We start from the raw sequence: 23848 nt of genomic DNA, 5'->3' as shown, positions 1-23848 counted from the left end.
AATAACAAATGTATGAAAATAAAATTTATTCACACACCAAAAATGAACACAAAAGTTTTGGTTTCCAAGTTTGGGAAATTCCACAAGTTCAACCCTAACAGCTTGGAATTTTCTAAGAAAGAGATTTCCTCCACACATGCTTAAAAAATAGATTTGCACGTTTTAAATATGTTAAAGATGCAAATCCTTTATGGATCCATAGATTTTGAAGAGAACAACAAATCCTCATTAAATTCTCAAGTGAACGTGCGGTGGGATATTTACCCGAGTCAAACAAGCCATTATTTTGCCCATCTACAAAAAGCTGACCCAACGATCATGGATGATTGTAAAGTGATTTATCATGCGTAACGGGCTATATTACCCTAAGAAATGACTTATGGATTGGGAGTCAAGACTAAGGTAAAAATCCCTGCCTCCCCCTTTTTCCCGACGATTGCAAAACCTGATATATAAAAACTAAGAAGAGCTTACAATCCCTAAAAATTACAGAAACTCTTTGGAATTATCTCGCTCTACATTAGTGCACTGTCCATTTTCATTTTAGATGTACACTTTTTTCATAAATCAAAACTTTGAGTTTTCGCTCTCCCTTCATCTCGTAAACCGAAAAAGAAAATAGATCACAACAAAATGAAAATTTTAGAGTTCAGGTTCGGAAAAAAATTTAAAAAAATAACAAATGTAAGTAAAAAAAATTTATTCACGCACCACAATTGAACACAAAAGTTTTGTTGTCCAAGTTTTGGAAATTCCACTAGTTCAACCCTAACAGCTTGGAATTTTATAAGAAAGAGATTTCCTCCACACATGCTTAAAAAATAGATTTGCTTGTTTTGAACATGTTAAAGATGCAAATCCTTTATGGATCCATAGCTTTTGAAGAGAACAACAAACCCTCATTAAATTCTCAAGTGAACGTGCGGTGGGATATTTACCCGAGTCAAACAAGCCATTATTTTGTCCATCTACAAAAAGCTGACCCAACGATCATGGATGATTGTAAAGTGATTTATCATGCATAACGGGCTATATTACCCTAAGAAATGACTTATGGATTGGGAGTCAAGACTAAGTTAAAAATCCCTGCCTCCCCCTTTTTCCCGACGATTGCAAAACCTGATATATAAAAACTAAGAAGAGCTTACAATCCCTAAAAATTACAGAAACTCTTTGGAATTATCTCGCTCTACATTAGTGCACTGTCCATTTTCATTTTAGATGTACAGTTTTCGCTCTCCCTTCATCCCGTAAACCGAAAAGGCAAATAGATCACAACAAAATAAATATTTTAGAGTTCTTGTACAGAAAAAAATTTAAAACAATAACAAATGTAAGTAAAAAAAATTTATTCACACACCACAAATGAACACAAAAGTTTTGTTGTCCAAGTTTGGGAAATTCCACTAGTTCAACCGTAAAATCTTGGAATTTTATAAGAAAGAGATTTCCTCCACACATGCTTAAAATATGGATTTGCAAGTTCTAAACATGTTAAAGATGCAAATCACTTATGGATCCAAAGATTTTGAAGAGAGTAACAAACACTCATTAAATTGTCAAGTGAACATGCAGTGGGATATTTACCTGAGTCAAACAAGCCATTATTTTGCCCATCTTCAAAAAGCTTACCCAACGATCATGGATGATTGTAAAGTGATTTATCATGCGTAACGGGCTATATTACCCTAAGAATTGACTTATGGATTGGGAGTCAAGACTCAGTTAAAAATCCCTGCCTCCCCTTTTTCCCCTACGATTGCTAAACCTGATATATAAAAACTAAGAAGAGCTTACAATCCCTAAAAATTACAGATACTCTTTTGATTTATCTCGCTCTACAGTAGTGCACTGTTCATTTTCATTTTAGATGTACACTTTTTTCTTAAATAAAAACTTTGAGTTTTCGCTCTCCCTTCATCCCGTAAAACGAAAAAGCAAATAGATCACAAAAAAATCAAAATTTTAGAGTTCATGTACGGAAAAAAATTTAAAACAAAAACAAAAGTTTGTAAAAAAAATTTATTCACACACCACAAATGAACACAAAAGTTTTGTTGTCCAAGTTTGGAAAATTCCACTAGTTCAACCCTAACAGCTTGGAATTTTATAAGAAAGAGATTTCCTCCACACATGCTTAAAATATGGATTTGCATGTTTTAAACATGTTAAAGATGCAAATCACCTATGGATCCAAAGCTTTTGAAGAGAATAACAAACGCTCATTAAATTCTCAAGTGAACATGCAGTGGGATATTTACCCGAGTCAAACAAACCATTATTTTGCCCATCTAAAAAAAGCTGACCCAACGATCATGGATGATTGTAAAGTGATTTATCATGCGTAACGGGCTATATTACCCTAAGAATTACCTTATGAATTGGAAGTCAAGACTCAGTTTAAAATCCCTGCCTCCCCCTTTTTCCCGACGATTGCAAAACCTGATATATAAAAACTAAGAAAAGCTTACAATCCCTCAAAATTACAGAAACACTTTTGAATTATGACGCTCTACATTAGTGCACTTTGCATTTTCATTTTAGATGTACACTTTTTTCATAAATCAAAACTTTGAGTTTTCGCTCTCCCTTCATCCCGTTAACCAAAAAGGCAAATAGATCAAAACAAAATGAAAATTTTAGAGTTCATGAACGGAAAAAAATTTATAACAATAACAAATGTAAGTAAAGAAAATATATTCACACACCACAAATGAACACAAAAGTTTTGTTGTCCAAGTTTGGGAAATTCCACTAATTCAACTCTAACAGCTTTGAATTTTATAAGAAAGAGATTTCCTCCACACATGCTTAAAAAATGGATTTGCATGTTTTAAACATGTTAAAGATGCAAATAACCTATGGATTCATAGCTTTTGAAGAGAATAACAAACGCACATTAAATTCTCAAGTGAACGTGCGGTGGGATTTTTACCCGAGTCAAACAAGCCATTATTTTGCCATCTACAAAAAGCTGACCAACGATCATGGATGATTGTAAACTGATTTATGCGTAACGGGCTATATTACCCTAAGAAATGACTTATGGATTGGGAGTCAAGACAAAGTTAAAAATCACTACCGCCCGCTTTTTCCGACAATTGCAAAACCTGATATATAAAAACTAAGAAGATCTTACAATCCCTAAAAATTACTGAAACTCTTGGAATTATCTCGCTGTACATTTGTGCACTGTCCATTTTCATTTTAGATGTACACTTTGTTCATAAATCAAATCTTTGAGTTTTCGCTCTCCCTTCATCCCGTTAACCAAAAAGGCAAATAGATCAAAGCAAAATGAAAATTTTAGAGTTCATGAACGGAAAAAAATTTATAACAATAACAAATGTAAGTAAAGAAAATATATTCACACACCACAAATGAACACAAAAGTTTTGTTGTCCAAGTTTGGGAAATTCCACTAATTCAACTCTAACAGCTTTGAATTTTATAAGAAAGAGATTTCCTCCACACATGCTTAAAAAATGGATTTGCATGTTTTAAACATGTTAAAGATGCAAATAACCTATGGATCCATAGCTTTTGAAGAGAATAACAAACGCTCATTAAATTCTCAAGTGAACGTGCGGTGGGATATTTACCCGAGTCAAACAAGCCATTATTTTGCCCATCTACAAAAAGCTGACCCAACGATCATGGATGATTGTAAACTGATTTATCATGCGTAACGGGCTATATTACCCTAAGAAATGACTTATGGAATAGTAGTCAAGACAAAGTTAAAAATCCCTATCGCCCGCTTTTTCCGACAATTGCAAAACCTGATGTATAAAAACTAAGAAGATCTTACAATCCCTAAAAATTACTGAAACTCTTGGAATTATCTCGCTGTACATTTGTGCACTGTCCATTTTCATTTTAGATGTACACTTTATTCAAAAATCAAAACTTTGAGTTTTCGCTCTCCCTTCATCCCATCAACCGAAAAGGAAAATAGATCACCACAAAATGAAAATTTTAGAGCTCATGTACAGAAAAAAATTTAAAACAATAACAAATGTAAGTAAAAACATTTATTCACACACCACAAATGAACACCAAAGTTTTGTTATCCAAGTTTGGGAAATTCCACTAGTTCAACCCTAACAACTTGGAATTTTATAAGAAAGAGATTTCCTCCAGACGTGCTTAAAAAATAGATTTCCATGTTTTAAACATGTTAAAGATGCAAATCACCTATGGTTCCATAGCTTTTCAAGAGAATAACAAACGGTCATTAAATTCTCAAGTGAACGTGCGGTGGGATATTTACTCGAGTCAAACAAGCCATTATTTTGCCCAGCTACAAAAAGCTGACCCAACGATCATGGATGATTGTAAAGTGATTTATCATGCGCAACGGCCTATATTACCCTAATAAATGACTTATGGATTGGGAGTCAAGACTCAGTTAAAAATCCCTACCTCGCCCTTTTTCCCGTCAATTGCAAAACCTGATATATAAAAACTAAGAAGAGCTTACAATCCCTAAAAATTACAGAAACTCTTTGGAATTATCTCGCTCTACATTTGAGCACTGCGCATTTCCATTTTACATGTACACTTTTTTCATAAATCAAAACTTTGAGTTTTCGCTTTCCCTTCATCCCGTAAACAAAAAGGCAAAAAGAGCACAACAAAATGAAAATTTTAGAGTTTATGTATGGAAAAAAAATTAAAACAATAACAAATGTAAGTAAGGAAAATTTATTCACACACCACAAATGAACACAAAAGTTTTGTTGTCGGTGTTTGGGAAATTCCACTAGTTCAACCCTAACAGCTTGGAATTTTATAAGAAAGAGATTTCTTCCACACATGCTAAAAAAATGGATTTGCATGTTTTAAGCATGTTAAAGATGCAAATCACCTATGGATCCATAGCTTTTGAAGAGAATAACAAACGATCAAAAAATTCTCAAGTGAACGTGCGGTGGGATATTTACCCGAGTCTAACAAGCCATTATTTTGCCCATCTATAAAAAGCTGACCCAACGATCATGGATGATTGTAAAGGGATTTATCATGCGTAACGGCTATATTACCCTAAGAAATGACTCATGGATTGGGAGTCAATTCTCAGTTAAAACTCCCTGCCTCCCCCTTTTTCCTCCACACTTGCTTTAAAAATGGATATGCATGTTTTAAACATGTTAAAGATGCCAATCACCTATGGATCCAAAGCTTTTGAGGAGAACAACAAACGCTCATTAAATGCTCAAGTGAATGTGCGGTGGGACATTTACCCGAGTGAAACAAGCCATTATTTTGCCCATCTACAAAAAGTTGACCCAACAACGATCATGGATGATTTTAAAGTGATTTATCATTCGTAACGGGCTATATTACCCTAAGAAATGACTTATGGATTGGTAGTCAAGACTCAGTTAAAAATCCCTGCCTCCCCATTTTTCTCGACGATTGCAAAACCTAATATATAAAAACTAAGAAGAGCTTACAATCCCTAAAAATTACAGAAACTCTTTGGAATTATCTCACTCTACATTAGTGCACTGTGCATTTTCATTTTAGATGTACATTTTTTTCATAAATCAAAACTTTGAGTTTTCGCTCTCCTTTAATCCCGTAAACCAAAAAGGCAAAAAGATCACAACAAAATCAAAATTTTATAGTTCATGTATGGAAAAGAATTTAAAACAATAACAAATGTAAGTAAAAAAACTTTATTCACACACCACAAATGAACTCAAAAGTTTTGTTGTCCAAGTTTGGGAAATCCACTAGTTCAACCCTAACCGCTTGGAATTTTATAAGAAAGAGATTTCCTCCACACATGCTTAAAAAATGGATTTGCATGTTTTAAACATGTTAAAGAGGCAAATCACCTATGGATCCAAAGCTTTTGAAGAGAATAACAAACGCTCATTAAATTCTCAAGTGAACGTGCGGTGGGATATTTAGTCGAGTCAAACAAGCCATTATTTTCCCCTTCTACAAAAAGTTGATCCAACGATCATGGATGATTGTAAAGTAATTTATCAGGCATAACGGGCTATATTACCCAAATAAATGACTTATGGCTTGGGAGTCATGACTCAGTTAAAAATCCCTCCCTCCCCCTTTTTCCCGACGATTGCAAAACCTGATATATAAAAACTAAGAAGAGCTTACAATCCCTAAAAATTACAGGAACTCCTTGGAATTATCTCTCTCTACATTTGTGCATTGTGCATTTCCATTCTACATGTACTCTTTTTTCTTAAAACAAAATTTTGAGGTTTTGCTCTCCCTTCATCCCATAAACCAAAAAGGGAAATAGATCACAACAAAATGAAAATTTTGGAGTTCAAGTACGGAAAAAATTTAAAACTATAACAAATGTAAGTAAAGAAAATTTATTCTAACACCACAAATGAACACAAAAGTTTTGTTGTCCAAGTTTGGGAAATTCCACTAGTTCAACCCCAACAACTTGGAATTTTATAGGAAAGAGATTTCCTCCACACATGCTTTAAAAATGGATATGCATGTTTTAAATATGTTAAAGATGCAAATCACCTAAGGATCCAAAGCTTTTGAAGAGAATAAGAAACGCTCATTAAATTCTCAAGTAAACGTGCCGTGGCACATTTACCCGAGTCAAATAAGCCATTATTTTGCCCATCTACAAAAAGCTGACCCAACAACGATCATGGATGATTGTAAAGTGATTTATCATGCGTAACGGGCTATATTACCCTAAGAAATGACTTATGGATTGGGAGTCAAGACTAAGTTAAAATTCCATGCCTCCCCCTTTTTCCTGACGATTGCAAAACCTGATATATAAAAACTAAGAAGAGCTTACAATCCCAAAAAATTACAGAAACTCTTTGGAATTATCTCGCTCTACATTTGTGCACTGTGCTTTTTCATTTTAGTTGTACACTTTTTTCATAACACAAAACTTTGAGTTTTCGCTGTCCCTTCATCCCGTAAACCAAAAAACCAAATAGATCACATCAAAATTAAAATTTTGGAGTTCAAGTACGGAAAAAATTTAAAACAATAACAAATGTAAGTAAAGGAAATTTATTCACACACCACAACTGAACACAAAAGTTTTGTTTTCCAAGTTAGGGAAATTCCGCTAGTTCAACCCCAACAGCTTTTAAATTTTATAGGAAAGAGATTTCCTCCACACTTGCTTTAAAAATGGATATGCATGTTTTAGACATGTTAAAGATGCCAATCACCTATGGATCCAAAGCTTTTGAAGAGAATAACAAACGCTTGTTAAATTCTAACCTGAACGTGCGGTGGAATATTTACCCGAGTCAAACAAGCCATTATTTTGCCCATCTTCAAAGAGCTGACCCAACGATAATGGATGATTGTAATGTGATTTATCACACGCAACGGGCTATATTACCATAAGAAATGACTTATGGATTGGGAGTCAAGACTCAGTTAAAAATCCCTGCCTCCCCCTTTTTTCCGACGATCGCAAAACCTGATATATAAAAAGTAAGAAGAGCTTACAATCCCTAAAAATTATAGAAACTCTTTCGAATTATCTCGCTCTACATTAGTGCAATGTGCATTTTCATTTTAGATGTACACTTTTTTGATAAATCAAAACTTTGAGTTTTCGCACTCCATTCATCCCGTAAACCAAAAACGAAAATAGATCACAACAAAATGAAAATTTTAGAGTTCAGGTATGGAAAAAAATTTAAAAAAATAACAAATGTAAGTAGAGAAAATTTATTCACACACCACAAATGAACATAAAAGTTTTGTTGTCCAAGTTTGGGAAATTCCACTAGTTCAACCCTAACAGCTTGGAATTTTATAAGAAAGAGATTTCCTTCACACATGCTTTAAAAATGGATTTGCATGTTTTAAACATATTAAAGATGCAAATCACCTATGGATCCAAATCTTTTGAAGAGAATAACAAACGCTCATTAAATTCTCAAGTGAACGTGCTGTGGGATATTTACCCGAGTCAAACAAGCCATTATTTTGCCCATCCACGAAAAGTTGACCCAACGACCATGGATGATTGTAAAGTAATTTAACATGCGTAACGGGCTATATTACCCTAATAAATGACTTATGGATTGGGAGTCAAGACTCAGTTAAAAATCCCTGCCTCCCCCTTTTTTCCCGACGATTGCAAAACCTGATATATAAAAACTAAGAAGAGCTTACAATCCATAAAAATTACAGAAAGTGTTTGGAATTATCGTTGTCCACGTTTTTGCATTGTGCATTTTCATTCTACATGTACTCTCTTTTCTTAAAACAAAACTTTGAGGTTTCGCTCTCCCTGCATCCCGTAAACCAAAAAGGTAAATAGATCACAACAAAATGAAAATTTTGGAGTTCAAGTACAAAAAAAATTTAAAACAATAACAAATGTAAGTAAATAAATTTATTCACACACCAAAAATGAACAAAAAAGTTTTGCTGTCCAAGTTTGGGAAATTCCACTAGTTCAACCACAACAGCTTGGAATTTTATAGGAAAGAGATTTCCTCCACACATGCTTTAAAAATGGATATGCAATTTTTAAACATGTTAAAGATGCAAATCACCTATGGATCCCAAACTTTTGAAGAGAATAACAAACGTTTATTAAATTCTCAAGTGAACATGCGGTGGATATTTACCCGAGTCAAACAAGTCATTATTTTGCCCATCTACAAAAAGCTGACCCAACGATCATGGATGATTGTAATGTGATTTATCATGCGTAACAGGCTATATTACCGTAAGAAATGACTTATGGATTGGGAGTCAAGAGTCAGTTAAAAATCCCTGCCTCGCCCTTTTTCCTGACGATTGCAAAACCTGATATATAAAAACAAAGAAGAGCTTACAATCCCTAAAAATTACAGAAACTCTTTGGAATTAGAACGCTCTACATTTGTGCACTGTGCATTTTCATTTTAGATGTACACTTTTTTCATAAATCAAAACTTAGTTTTCGCTCTCCCTTCATCCCGTAAACCAAAAAGGCAAATAGTTCACTACAAAATGAAAATTTTAAAGTCCATGGACGGAAAGAAATTTAAAACAATAACAAATGTAAGTAAAGAAAATTTATTCACACACCACAAATGAATACAAAAGTTCTGTTGTCCAAGTCTGGGAAATTCCACTAGTTCGACCCTAACAGCTTGGAATTTTATAAGAAAGAGATTTCGTCCACACATGCTTAAAAAATGGATTTGCATGTTTTAAACATGTTAAAGATGCAAATCACTTCTGGATCCAAAGCTTTTAAAGAGAATAACAAACGCTCATTAAATTATCAAGTGAACGTGCGGTGGGATATTTACCCGAGTCAAACAAGCCATTATTTTGCCATCTACAAAAAGCTGACCCAACGATCATGGATGATTGTAAAGTGATTTATCATGTTTAACAGGCTATAATACCCTAATAAATGACTTATGGATTGGGAGTCATGACTCAGTTAAAAAACTCTAAAAATTACAGAAACTCTTTGGAATTATCTCTCTCTACGTTTGTGCATTGTGCATTTCATTCTACATGTATTCCTTTTTTTTAAAACAAAACATTGAGTTTTCGCTCTCCCTTCATCCCGTAAACCAAAAAGGCAAATAGATCACAACAAAATGAAAATTTTGGAGTTCAAGTACGGAAAAAATTTAAAACAATTACAAATGTAAGTAAAGAAAATTTATTCACACACCACAAATGAACACAAAAGTTTTGTTGTCCAAGTCTGGGAAATTCCACTAGTTCAACCCCAACAGCTTGGAATTTTATAGGAAAGAGATTTCCTCCACACATGCTTTAAAAATGGATATGCATGTTTTAAACATGTTAAAGATGCAAATCACCTATGGATCCAAAGCTTTTGAAGAGAATAAAAAACGCTCATTAAATTCTCAACTGAACGTGCGGTGGGATATTTACCCGAGTCAAACAAGCCATTATTTTGCCCATCTACAAAAAGCTGACCCAGCGATCATGGATGATTGTAAATTGATTTATCATTCTTAACGGGCTATATTACCCTAAGAAATGACTTAGGGATTGGGAGTCAAGACTCAGTTAAAAATCCATGCCTCCCCCTTTTTCCCGACGATTGCAAAACCTGATATATAAAAACTAAGAAGAGCTTAGTATCCCTAAAAATTGCAGAAACTCTTTGGAATTATCTCGCTCTACATTTGTGCACTATGCATTTTCATTTTAGATGTACACTTTTTTCATAAATCAAAACTTTTAGTTTTCGCTCTCCCTTCATCCCGTAAACCAAAAAGGCAAATAGATGACAACAAAATAAAATTTTTAGAGTTCATGTATGGAAAAAAATTTAAAGCATTAACAAATGTAAGTAAAGAAAATTTATTCACACACCACAAATGAACACAAAAGTTTTGTTGTCCAAGTTTGGGAAATTCCACTAGTTCAACCCTAACATCTTGGAATTTTATAAAAAAGGAATTTCCTCCACGCATGCTTAAGAAATGGATTTGCATGTTTTAAACATGTTAAAGATGCAAATCACCTATGGATCCATAGTTTTTGAAGAAAATAACAAACGCTCATTCAATTCTCAAGTCAAAGTGCGGTGGGATATTTACCCGAGTCAAACAAGCCATTATTTTGCCCATCTACAAAAAGCTGACCTCGCGATCATGGATGATTGTAAAGTGATTTATCATGCGTAACGGGCTATATTACCCTAAGAAATGACTTATGGATTGGGAGTCAATACTCAGTTAAAAATCCCTGCTTCCCCCTTTTTCCCGACGATTGCAAAACCTGATATATAAAAACTAAGAAGAGCTTACAATCCCAAATAATTACAGAAACTCTTTGGAATTATCTCGCTCTACATTTGTGGACTGTGCATTTTCATTTTAGTTGTACACTTTTTTCATAAAACAAAAATTTGAGTTTTTGCTCTCTCTTCATCCTGTAAACCAAAAAGGCAAATAGATCACAACAAAATCAAAATTTTAGAGTTCATGTAGGGAAAAAAATTTAAAAGAATAACAAATGTAAGTAAAAAAAATTTATTCACACACCACAAATGAAGACAAAAGTTTTGTTATCCAAGTTTGGGAAATCCACTAGTTCAACCCTAACAGCTTGGAATTTTACAAGAATGAGTTTTCCTCCACACATGCTAAAATAATGGATTTGCACATTTTAAACATTTTAAAGATGCAAATCACCTATGGATCCAAAGCTTTTTGAAGAGAATAACAAGCGCTCATTAAATTCTCAAGTGCATGTGCGATGGGATATTTACCCGAGTCAACCAAGCCATTATTTCCCCTATCTACAATAAGCTCACCCAACGATCATGGATGATTGTAAAGTTATTTATCCTGCATAACGGGCTATATTACCCTAGGAAATTACTTATGGATTGGGAGTCAAGACTCAGTTAAAAATCCCTGCTTCGCCCATTTTCCCGACGATTGCATAACATGATATATAAAAGCTAAGAAGAGCTTAATCTCCCTCAAAATTACAGAAACTCTTTGGAATTATCTCGCTCTACATTTGTGCACTGTGCATTTTCATTTTAGTTGTACACTTTTTTCATAAAACAAAACTTTGAGTTTTCGCTCTCCCTTCATCCCGTAAACCAAAAAGACAAATAGATCACAACAAAATGAAAATTTTGGAGTTCCAAGTATGGAAAAAATTTAAAACAATAACAAATGTAAGAAAATAAAATTTATTCACACACCACAAATGAACACAAAAGTTTTGTTGTCCAAGTTTGGGAAATTCCACTTGTTCAACCCCAACAGCTTGGAATTTTATAGGAAAGAGATTTCCTCCACACATGCTTTAAAAATGGATATGCATGTTTTAAACATGTTAAATATGCAAATCACCTATGGATCCAAAGCTTTTGAAGAGAATAACAAACGCTCATTAAATTCTCAAGTGAACTTGTAGTGGGATATTTACCCGAGTCAAACAAGCCATTATTTTGCCCATCTACAAAAACCTGACCCAACGATCATGGATGATTGTAATGTAATTTATCATGCGAAACGGGCTATATTACCATAAGAAATGACTTATGGATTGGGAGTCAAGAATCAGTTAAAAATCCCTGCCTCCCCCCTTTTTCCGACGATTGCAAAACCTGCTATATAAAAAGTAAGAAGAGCTTACAATCCCTAAAAATTACAGAAACTCTTTCAAATTATCTCGCTCAACATTAGTGCAATGTGCATTTTCATTTTAGATGTACACTTTTTTGATAAATAAAAACTTTGAGTTTTCGCACTCCCTTCATCCCGTAAACCAAAACGGCAAATAGATCACAACAAAATGAAAAATTTAGAGTTCATGTACGGAAAAAAATTTAAAACAATAACAAATGTAAGTAAAGAAAATTTATTCACACAACACAAATGAACACAAAAGTTTTGTTGTCCAAGTTTGGGAAATTCCACTAGTTCAACCCTAACAGCTTGGAATTTTATAAGAAAGAGATTTCCTCCACAAATGCTTAACAAATGGATTTGCATGTTTTAAACATGTTAAAGATGCAAATCACCTACGGATCAAAAGCTTTTGAAGACAATAACAAACACTCATTAAATTCTCAAGTGAACGTGTGGTGGATATTTACCCGAGTCAAACAAACCATTATTTTGCCCATCTACAAAAAGCTGACCCAACGATCATGGATGATTGTAAAGTGATTTATCATGCGTAACGGGCTATATTACCCTAATAAATGACTTATGGATTGGGAGACATGACTGAGTTAAAAATCTCTAAAAATTACAGAAACTCTTTGGAATTGTCTCTCTCTACGTCTGTGCATTGTGCAGTTCCATTCTACATGTATTCTTTTTTCTTAAAACAAAACTTTAAGTTTTCGCTCTCCCTTCATCCCGTAAACCAAAAAGGCAAATAGATCACAACAAAATGAAAGTTTTGGAGTTCAAGTACGGAAAAACTTTAAAACAATAACAAATGTAAGTAAAGAAAATTTATTCACACACCACAAATGAACACAAAATTTTTCTTGTCCAAGTTTGGGAAATTCCATTAGTTCAACCCCAACAGCTTGGAATTTTATAGGAAAGAGATTTCCTCCACACATGCTTTAAATATGGATATGCATGTTTTAAACATGTTAAAGATGCAAATCACCTATGGATCCAAAGCTTCTGAAGAGAATAACTAACGCTCATTAAATTCTCAACAGAACGTGCGGTGGGATATTTACTCGAGTCAAACAAGCCATTATTTTGCCCATCTACAAAAAGCTGACCCAACGATCATGGATGATTGTAAAGTGATTTATCATGCGTAATGGGCTATATTACCCTAATAAATGACTTATGGATTGGGAGTCAAGATTCAGTTAAAAATCCCTGCCTCCCCCTTTTTCCCGACAATTGCAAAACCAGATATATAAAAACTAAGAAGAGCTTACAATCCCTAAAAATTACAGAAAATCTTTTGAATAATCTCGATCTACATTTGTGCACTGTGCATTTTCATTTTACAAGTACACTTTTTTCATAAATCAAAACTTTGAGTTTTCGCTCTCCTTCAACCCCTAAACGTAAAAGCCAAAAAGAGCACAACAAAATGAAAATTTTAGAGTTTATGTACGGAAAAAATTAAAACAATAACAAATGTAAGTAAAGAAAATTTATTCACACACCACAAATGAACACAAAAGTTTTGTTGTCCAAGTTTGGGAAATTCCACTAGTTCAACCCTAACTGCTTGGAATTTTATAAGAAAGAGATTTGTTCCACACATGCTTAAAAAATGGATTTGCATGTTTTAAACATGTTAAAGATGCAAATCACCTATGGATCCATAGCTTTTGAAGAGAATAACAAACGCTCATTAAATTCTCAAGTGAACGTGCGGTGGGACATTTACGCAAGTCAAACAAGCCATTATTTTGCCCATCTAAAAAAGCTGACCCAACGATCATGGATGATTGTAAAGTGATTTTTCATGCGTAATGGGCTATATTGCCCTAAGAAATGATTTATGGATTGGGAGTCCAGATTCAGTTAAAAATCCCTGCCTCCCCCTTTTTCCCAACGATTGCAAAACCTAATATATAAAAACTAAGAAGAGCTTACAATTCCTAAAAATTACAGAAACTCTTTGGAAATACTTGCTCTACATTTGTGCACTGTGCATTTTCATTTTGGATCTACAATTTTTTCATAAATCAAAACTTTGTGTTTTCGCTCTCCCTTCATCCCGTAAACCAAAAAGGCAAATAGATCAAAACAGAATGAAATTTTTAGAGTTCATGTACGGAAAAATTTAAAACATTAACAAATGTAAGTAAAGGAAAGAAATTCACACACCACAAATGAACACAAAGTTTTTGTTGTCCAAGTTTGGGAAATTCCACTAGTTCAACCCTAACAACTTGGAATTTTATAAGAAAGAGATTTCCTCCACACATGCTTAAAAAATGGATTTGCATGTTTTAAACATGTTAAACATGCAAATTACCTATGGATCCATAGCTTTTGAAGAGAATAACAAACGCTCAATAAATTCTCAAGTGAACGTGCAGTGGGATATTTACCCGAGTCAAACAAGCCATTACTTTGCCCATCTACAAAAACCTGACCCAACGATCATGGATGATTGTAAAGTGATTTATCATGTGTAACGGGCTATATTAGCCTAAGAAATGACTTATGGGAGTCAAGACTCAGTTAAAAATCCCTGCCTCCCCCTTTTTCCCAACGCTTGCAAAACTTGATATATATAAACTAAGAAGAGCTTACAATCCCTAAAAATTACAGAAACTCTTTGGAATTATCTCACTCTACATTATTGCACTGTGCATTTTCATTTTAGATGTATACTTTTTTCATAAATTAAAAATTTGAGTTTTCGCTCTCCCTTCATCCCGTAAACCGAAAAGGCAAATAGATCACAACAAAATCAAAATTTTAGAGTTCATGTACGGAAAAAAATTTAAAACAATAACAAATGTAAGTAAAAAAAATTTATTCACACACCACAAATGAACACAAAAGTTTTGTTGTCCAAGTTTGGAAAATTCCACTAGTTCAACCCTAACAGCTTGGAATTTTAAAAGAATGAGATTTCCTCCACACATGCTTAAAATATGGATTTGCATGTTTTAAACATGTCAAAGATGGAAATCACCTATGGATCCAAAGCTTTTGAAGAGAATAACAAACGCTCATTAAATTCTCAAGTGAACGTGTAGTGGGATATTTACCCGAGTCAAACAAGCCATTATTTTCCCATCTACAAAAAGCTGACCCAACGATCATGGATGATTGTAAAGTGATTTATCACGCGTAACGGGCTATATTACCCTAAAATATGACTTATGGATTGGGAGTCAAGACTCAGTTAAAAATCCCAGCCTCCCCCTTTTTCCCGACGATTGCAAAACCTGATATATAAAAACTAGGAAGAGGTTACAATCCCTAAAAATTATACAAACTGTTTCTAATTATCTCGCTCTACATTAGTGCACTGTGAATTTTCATTTTAGATGTACACATTTTTCATGAATCAAAACTTTGAATTTTCGCTCTCCCTTCATCCCGTAAACCAAAAAGGCAAATAGATCACAACAAAATGAAAATTTTAGAGTTCATGTCGAGAAAAAAATTTAAAACAATAACAAATGTAAGTAAAAAAAATTTATTGACACATCACAAATGAACACAAAAGTTTTGTTGTGCAAGTTTGGGAAATTCCACTAGTTCAACCCTAACAGCTCTGAATTTTATAAGAAAGAGATTTCCTCCACACATGCTTAAAAAATGGATTTGCATGTTTTAAACATTTTAAAGATGGAAATCACCTGTGGATCCAAAGCTTTTGAAGAGAATAACAAACGCTCATTAAATTCTCAACTGAACGTGCGGTGGGATATTTACACGGGTCAAACGAGCCATTATTTTGCCCATCTCCAAAAAGCTGACCCAACGATCATGGATGATTGTAAAGTAATTTATCATGCATAACGGGCTATATTACCCTAATAAATGACTTATGCATTGGGAGTCAAGACTTAGTTAAAAATCCCTGCCTCCCCCTTTTTCCCGACGACTGCAAAACCTGATATATAAAAACTAAGAAGAGCTTACAATCCCAAAAAATTACAGAAAATCTTTGGAATTATCTCTCTCTACGTTTGTGCATTGTGCATTTCCATTCTACATGTACTCTTTTCTCTTAAAACAAAACTTTGAGTTTTTGCATTCCCTTCATCCCGCATACCAAAAAGGTAAATAGATCACAACAAAATGAAAATTTTGGAGTTCAAGTACGGAAAAAATTTAAAACAATAAAAAATGTAAGTAAATAAAATTTATTCACACACCACAAATGAACACAAAAGTTTTGTTGTCCAAGTTTGGGAAATTCCACTAGTTCAACCCCAACAGCTTGGAATTTTATAGAAAAGAGATTTCCTCCACACAAGCTTTAAAAATGGATATTCATGTTTTAAACATGTTAAAGATGCAAATCACTTATGGATCCAAAGCTTTTGAAGAGAATAACAAACGCCCATTAAATTCTCAAGTGAACGTGCGGTGGGATATTTACCCGAGTCAAACAAGCCATTATTTTGCCCATCTATAAAAAGCTGACCCAACCATCATGGATGATTGTAAAGTGATTTATCATGCTTAACGGGCTATATTACCCTAAGAAATGACTTAGGGATTGGGAGTCAAGACTCAGTTAAAAATCCATGCCTCCCCCTTTTTCCCGACGATTGCAAAACCTGATATATAAAAACTAAGAAGAGCTTACAATCCCTAAAGTTTACATAAACTCTATGGAATTATCTCGCTCGACATTAGTGCACTGTGCATTTTCATTTTAGATGTACACTTTTTTCATAAATCAAAACTTTGAGTTTTCACGCTCCCTTCATCCAGAAAACCAAAAAGGCAAATTGATCACAACAAAATCGAAATTTTAGAGTTCATGTATGGAAAAAAATTTAAAACAATAACAAATGTAAGTAAAAAAAATTTATTCACCCACCACAATTGAACACAAAACTTTTGTTGTCCAAGTTTGGGAAATTCCACTAGTTCAACCCTAACAGCTTGGAATTTTATAAGAAAGAGATTTCCTCCGCACATGCTTAAAATATGAATTTGCATGTTTAAAACATGTTAAAGATGCAAATCACATATGGATCCAAAGCTTTTGAAGAGAATAAGAAACTCTCATTAAATTCTCAAGTGAACGTGCGGTGGGATATTTACCCGAGTCAAACAAGCAATTACTTTACCCATGTACAAAAAGCTTACCCAACGATCATGGATGATTGTAAAGTGATTTATCATGCATAACGGGCTATATTTCCCTAAGAAATGACATATGGATAGGGAGTCAAGACTCATTTAAAAATCCCTGCCTCCCCCTTTTTCCCGACGATTGCAAAACCTGATACATAAAAACTAAGAAGAGCTTACAATCCCAAAACATTACAAAAACTCTTTGGAATTATCTCGCTCTACATTAGTGCACTGTGCATTTTCATTTTAGATGTACACTTTTTATCATAAATCAAAACTTTTTCGCTCTCCCTTCATCCCGTAAACAGAATATGCAAATAGATCACAACAAAATGAAAATTTTAGAGTTCATGTACGGAAAAAAATTAAAGCAATAACAAATGTAAGTAAAGAAAATTTATTCACACACCACAAATGAACACAAAAGTTTTGTTGTCCAAGTTTGGGAAATTCCACTAGTTCAACCCTAACAGGATGGAATTTTATAAGAAAGAGATTTCCTCCACACATGCTTAAAAGATGAATTTGCATGTTTTAAACATGTTAAAGATGCAAATCACGTATGGATCCATAGCTTTTGAAGAGAATAACAAACACTCATTAAATTCACAAGTGAACATGCGGTGGGATAATTACCCGAGTCAAACGAGCCATTATTTTACCCATGTACAAAAAGCTGACCCAACGATCATGGATGATTGTAAAGTGATTTATCATGCATAACGGGCTATATTTCCCTAAGAAATGACTTATGGATTGGGAGTCAAGACTCAGTTAAAAATCCCTGCCTCCCCCTTTTTCCCGACGATTGCAAAACAATATTTATAAAAACTAAGAAGAACTTACAATCCCTAAAAATTACAGAAACTCTTTGGAATTATCTCCCTCTACATTAGTGCACTGCGCATTTTCATTTTAGATGAACATTTTTTTCATAAATCAAAACTTTGAGTTTTCGCTCTCCCTTTATCCCGTAAACCAAAAAGGCAAATAGATCACAACAAAATCAAAATTTTAGAGTTCATGTACGGAAAAAAATTTAAAACAATAACAAATGTAAGTAAAAAAAATTTATTCACACACGACAAATGAACACAAAAGTTTTGTTGTCCAAGTTTGGGATATTCCACTAGTTCAACCCTAATAGCTTGGAATTTTATAAAAAAAAGATTTCCTCCACACATGCTTATAATATGAATTTGCATGTTTTAAACATGTTAAAGTTGCAAATCACTTATGGATCCAAAGTTTTTGAAGAGAATAACAAACGCCCATTAAATTCTCAAGTGAACGTGCGGTGGGATATTTACCCGAGTCAAACAAGCCATTATTTTGCCCATCTACAAAAAGCTGACCCAACGACCATGGATGATTGTAAAGTGAATTATCATGTGTAATGGGCTATATTACCCTAAAAAATGACTTATGGATTGGGAGTCAAGACTCAGTTAAAAATCCCTGCCTCCCCGTTTTTCCCAACGATTGCAAAACTTGATATATAAAAACAAAGAAGAGCTTACAATCCCTAAAAATTACAGAAACTCTTTGGAATTATCTCTCTCTACGTTTGTGCATTGTGCATTTCCATTCTACATGTACTCTTTTTTCTTAAAACAAAACTTTGAGTTTTTCTTCTCCCTTCATCCCGTTTACCAAAAAAGCAAATAGATCACAAAAAAAATGAAATTTTTTGAGTTCAACTACGGAAAAAATTTAAAACAATAACAATTGTTAGTAAAGAAAATTTATTCACACACCACAAATGAACACAAAAGTTTTGTTGTTCAAGTTTGAGAAATTCCACTAGTTCAACCCCAACAGCTTGGAATTTTATAGGAAAGACATTTCCTCCACACATGCTTTAAAAATGGATATGCATGTTTTAAACATGTTAAAGATGCAATTCACCTATGGATCCAAAGCTTTTGAAGAGAATAACAAACCCTTATTAAATTCTCAACTGAACGTGCGGTGGGATATTTACCCGAGTCAAACAAGCCATTATTTTGCCCATGTACAAAAACCTGACCAAATGAACATGGATGATTGTAAAGTGATTTATCATGCATAACGGGCTATATTACCCTAAGAAATGACATATGGATTGGGAGTCAAGACTTATTTAAAAATCCCTTCCTCCCCCTTTTTCCCAACGATTGCAAAACCTGATATATAAAAACTAAAAAGTGCTTACAATCCCTAACAATTAAAGAAACTCTTTGGAATTATCTCCCTCTACATTTGTACACTGTGCATTTTCATTTTAGATGTACACTTTTTTCATAACTCAAAACTTCGAGTTTTCGCTCTCCATTCATCCCGTAAACCAAAAAGGTAAATAGATTACAACAAAAAGAAAATTTATGGAGAAAAATTTAAAACAATAACAAATGTAAGTAAAGAAAATTTATTGACACACCACAAATGAACACAAAAGTTTCGTTGTCCAAGTTTGGGAAATTCCACTATTTCAACCCTAACAGCTTGGAAATTTATAAGAAAGAGATTTCCTCCACACATGCTTAAAAAATGGATTTGCATGTTTTAAACATGTTAAAGATGCAAATCACCTATGGATCCAAAGCTTTTAAAGAGAATAAAAAACACTCATTAAATTCTCAAGTGAACGTGCGGTGGGATATTTACCCGAGTCAAACAAGCCATTATTTTGCCCATCTACAAAAAGCTGACCCAACGATCATGGATGATTGTAATGTGATTTATCATGCGTAACAGGCTATAATACCCTAAGAAATGACTTATGGATTGGGAGTCAAGACTCAGTTAAAAATCCCGGCCTCCCCCTTTTTCCCGACGATTGCAAAACCTGATATATAAAAACTAAGAAGAGCTTACAATCCCTAAAAATTATAGAAACTCTTTGGAATTATCTCGCTCTACATTAGTGCACAGTGGATTTTCATTTTAGTTGTACACTTTTTTCATAAATCAATACTTTGAGATTTCGCTCTCCCTTTATCCCGTAAACCAAAAAGGCAAATAGATCATAACAAAATGAAAATTTTAGAGTTCATGTACGGAAAAAAATTTAAAACAATAACAAATTTAAGTAAAGAAAACTTATTCACATACCACAAATGAACACAAAAGTTTTGTTGTCCAAATTTGGGAAATTCCACTAGTTCAACCCTTACAGCTTGGAATTTTATAAGAAAGAGATTTCCTCCACACATGCTTAAAAAATGGATATGCATGTTTTAAACAAGTTAAAGATGCAAATCACCTATGGATCCAAAGCTTTTGAAGAGAATATTAAACGCTCATTAAATTCTCAAGTGAACGTGCGGTGGATATTTACCCGAGTCAAACAAGCCATTATTTTGCCCATCTACAAAAAGTTGACCCAACGATCATGGATGATTGTAATGTGATTTATCATGCATAACATGCTATATTACCATAAGAAATGACTTATGGATTTGGAGTCAAGAGTCAGTAAAAAATCCCTGCCTCCCCCATTTTCCCGACAATTGCAAAACCGGATATATAAAAACAAAGAAGAGCTTACAATCCCTAAAAATTACAGAAACTCTTTGGAATTATCTCGCTCTACATTTGTGCAGTGTGCCTTTTCAGTTTAGATGTACACTTTTTTCATAAATCAAAAATTTGAGTTTTCGCTCTCCCTTCATCCTGTAAACCAAAAAGGCAAATAGATCACAACAAAATGAAAATTTTAGAGTTCATGTACGGAAAAAAAATTTAAAACAATAACGAATGAAAGTAAAGAAAATTTATTCACACAGCGCAAATGAACACAAAAGTTTTGTTGTCAGAGTTTGGGAAATTCCACTAGTTCAACCCCAACAGGTTGGAATTTTATAGGAAAGAGATTTCCTCCACACATGCTTTAAAAATGGATATGCATGTTTTAAACATGTTAAAGATGCAAATCACCTATGGATCCAAAGCTTTTGAAGAGAATAACAAACGCTCATTAAATTCTCAACTGAACGTGTGGTGGGATATTTACCCGAGTCAAACAAGCCATTATTTTGCCCATCTACAAAAATCTGACCCAACGATCATGGATGATTGTAAAGTGATTTATCTTGCTTATAGGGCTATATTACCCTAAGAAATGACTTATGGATTGGGAGTCAAGACTCAGCTTAAAATCCCTGCCTCCCCTTTTTTCCCGACGATTGCAAAACCTGATTTATAAAAACTAAGAAGAGATTACAATCCCTAAAAATTACAAAAACTCTTTGGAATTATCTCGCTCTACATTTGTGCACTGTGCATTAACATTTTAGATGTACACTTTTTTCATAAATCAAAACTTTGAGTTTTCGCTCTCCCTTCATCCCGTAAACCAAAAAGGCAAATAGATCACAACAAAATAAAAATTTTAGAGTTCATGTACTGAAAAAATTTAAAATAATAACAAATGTAAGTAAAGAAAATTTATTCACACACCACAAATGAACACAAAAGTTTTACGAAAGAGATTTGCTCTACACATGCTTAATGAGAGTTTTTACGAAAGTTTTACGAAATTCCACTAGTTCAACCCTAACAGCTTGGATTTTTATGCGAAAGAGATTTCCTCTACACATGCTTAAAAATTGGATTTGCATGTTTTAAACTTGTTAAAGACGCAAATCATCTATGGATCCAAAGCATTTGTAGAGAATTACAAACGCTCATTAAATTCTCTAGTGAACATGTGGTGGGATATTTACCTGAGTCAAACAAGCCACTATTTTGCCCATCTACAAAAAGCTGACCAAACGATCTTGGATGATTGTATAGTGATTTATCATGCATAACAAGCTATATTACCCAAATAAATGACTTATGGATTGGGAGTCAAGACTCAGTTAAAAATCCCTGCCTCCCCCTTTTTCCCGACGATTGCAAAATCTGATATATAAAAACTAAGAAGAGCTTACAATCCCTAAAAATTACAGAAACTCTTTGTAAGTATCTCTCTCTACGTTTGTGCATTGTGCATTTCCATTCTACATGTACTCTTTTTTCTTAAAACAAAACTTTGAGTTTTCGCTCTCCCTTCATCCCGTAAACCAAAAAGGCAAATAGATCACAACAAAATGAAAATTTCTGAGTTCAAGTACGGAAAAAATTTAAAACAATAACAAATGTAAGTAAAGAAAATTTATTCACACACCACAAATGAACACAAAAGTTTTGTTGTCCCAGTTTGGGAAATTCCACTAGTTCATCTCCAACAGCTAGGAATTTTATAGGAAAGAGAATTTCTCTACGCACGCTTTAAAAATGGATATGCATGTTTTAAACATGTTCAAGATGCAAATCACCTATGGATCCAAAGCTTTTGAATAGAATAACAAACGCTCATTAAATTCTCAACTGAACGTGCGGTGGGATATTTACCCGAGTCAGACAAGCCATTATTTTGCCCATCTACAAAAAGCTGACCCAACGATCATGGATGATTGTAAAGTGATTTATCATGCGTAACGGGCTATATTACCCTAATAAATGACTGATGGCTTGGGAGTCTTGACTCAGTTAAAAATCCATTCCTCCCCCTTTTTTCGAACGATTGCAAAACCTGATATATAAAAACTAAGAAGAGCTTACAATCCGTAAAAATTACAGAAACTCTTTGGAATTATCTCTCCCTACGTTGGTACATTGTGCATTTCCATTATACATGTACTCTTTTTTCTTAAAACAAAACTTTGAGGTTTTGCTCTGCCTTCATCCCATAAACCAAAAAGGCAAATAGATCACAATAAAATGAAAATTTTAAAGTTCAAGTACGAAAAAATTTAAAACAATAACAAATGTGAGTAAAGAAAATTTATTGACACATCACAAAAGAACACAAAAGTTTTTTTGTCCAAGTTTGGGAAATTCCACTAGTTCAACCCCAACAACTTGGAATTTTATAGGAAAGAGATTTCCTCCACACATGCTTTAAAAATGGATATGCATGTTTTAAACTTGTTAAAGATGCGAATCACCTATGGATCCAAAGCTATTGAAGAGAATAACAAACGCTCATTAAATTCTCAAGTGAACGTGCGTTGGGATATTTACCCGAGTCAAACAAGCCATTATTTTGCCCATCTACAAAAAGCTGACCCAACGATCATGGATGATTGTAAAGTGATTTATCATGCGTAACGGGCTATATTACCATAATAAATGACATATGGATTGGGAGTCAAAACTTAGTTAAAAATCCCTGCCTCCCCTTTTTTCCCGACGATTGCAAAACCTGATATATAAAAACTAAGAAGAGGCTACAATCCCTAAAAATTACAGAAACTCTATGGATCTATCTCTCTCAACATTTGTGCATTGCGCATTTCCATTCTACAAGTACACTTTTTTCATTAATCAAAAATTTGAGTTTTCGCTCTCCCTTCATCCTGTAAACCAAAAAGGCAAATAGATCACAACAAAATGATAATTTTAGAGTTCTTGTACAGAAAAAAATTTAAAACAACAGCAAACGTATGTAAAGAAAATTTATTCACACACCACAAATGAAGACAAAAGTTTTGTTGTCCAAGTTTGGGAAATTCCCCTAGTTCAACCCTAACAACTAGGAATTTTTTAATAAAGTGATTTCC

Source organism: Aristolochia californica, unplaced genomic scaffold, assembly GCF_029961685.1.
Source record: "Aristolochia californica isolate CCGP_79_NKW_82.1479 unplaced genomic scaffold, dmAriCali1.0.hap1 SCAF_1, whole genome shotgun sequence".
Taxonomy (NCBI): Eukaryota; Viridiplantae; Streptophyta; class Magnoliopsida; order Piperales; family Aristolochiaceae; genus Aristolochia; species Aristolochia californica.
This window is presented reverse-complemented; position numbering follows the sequence as displayed.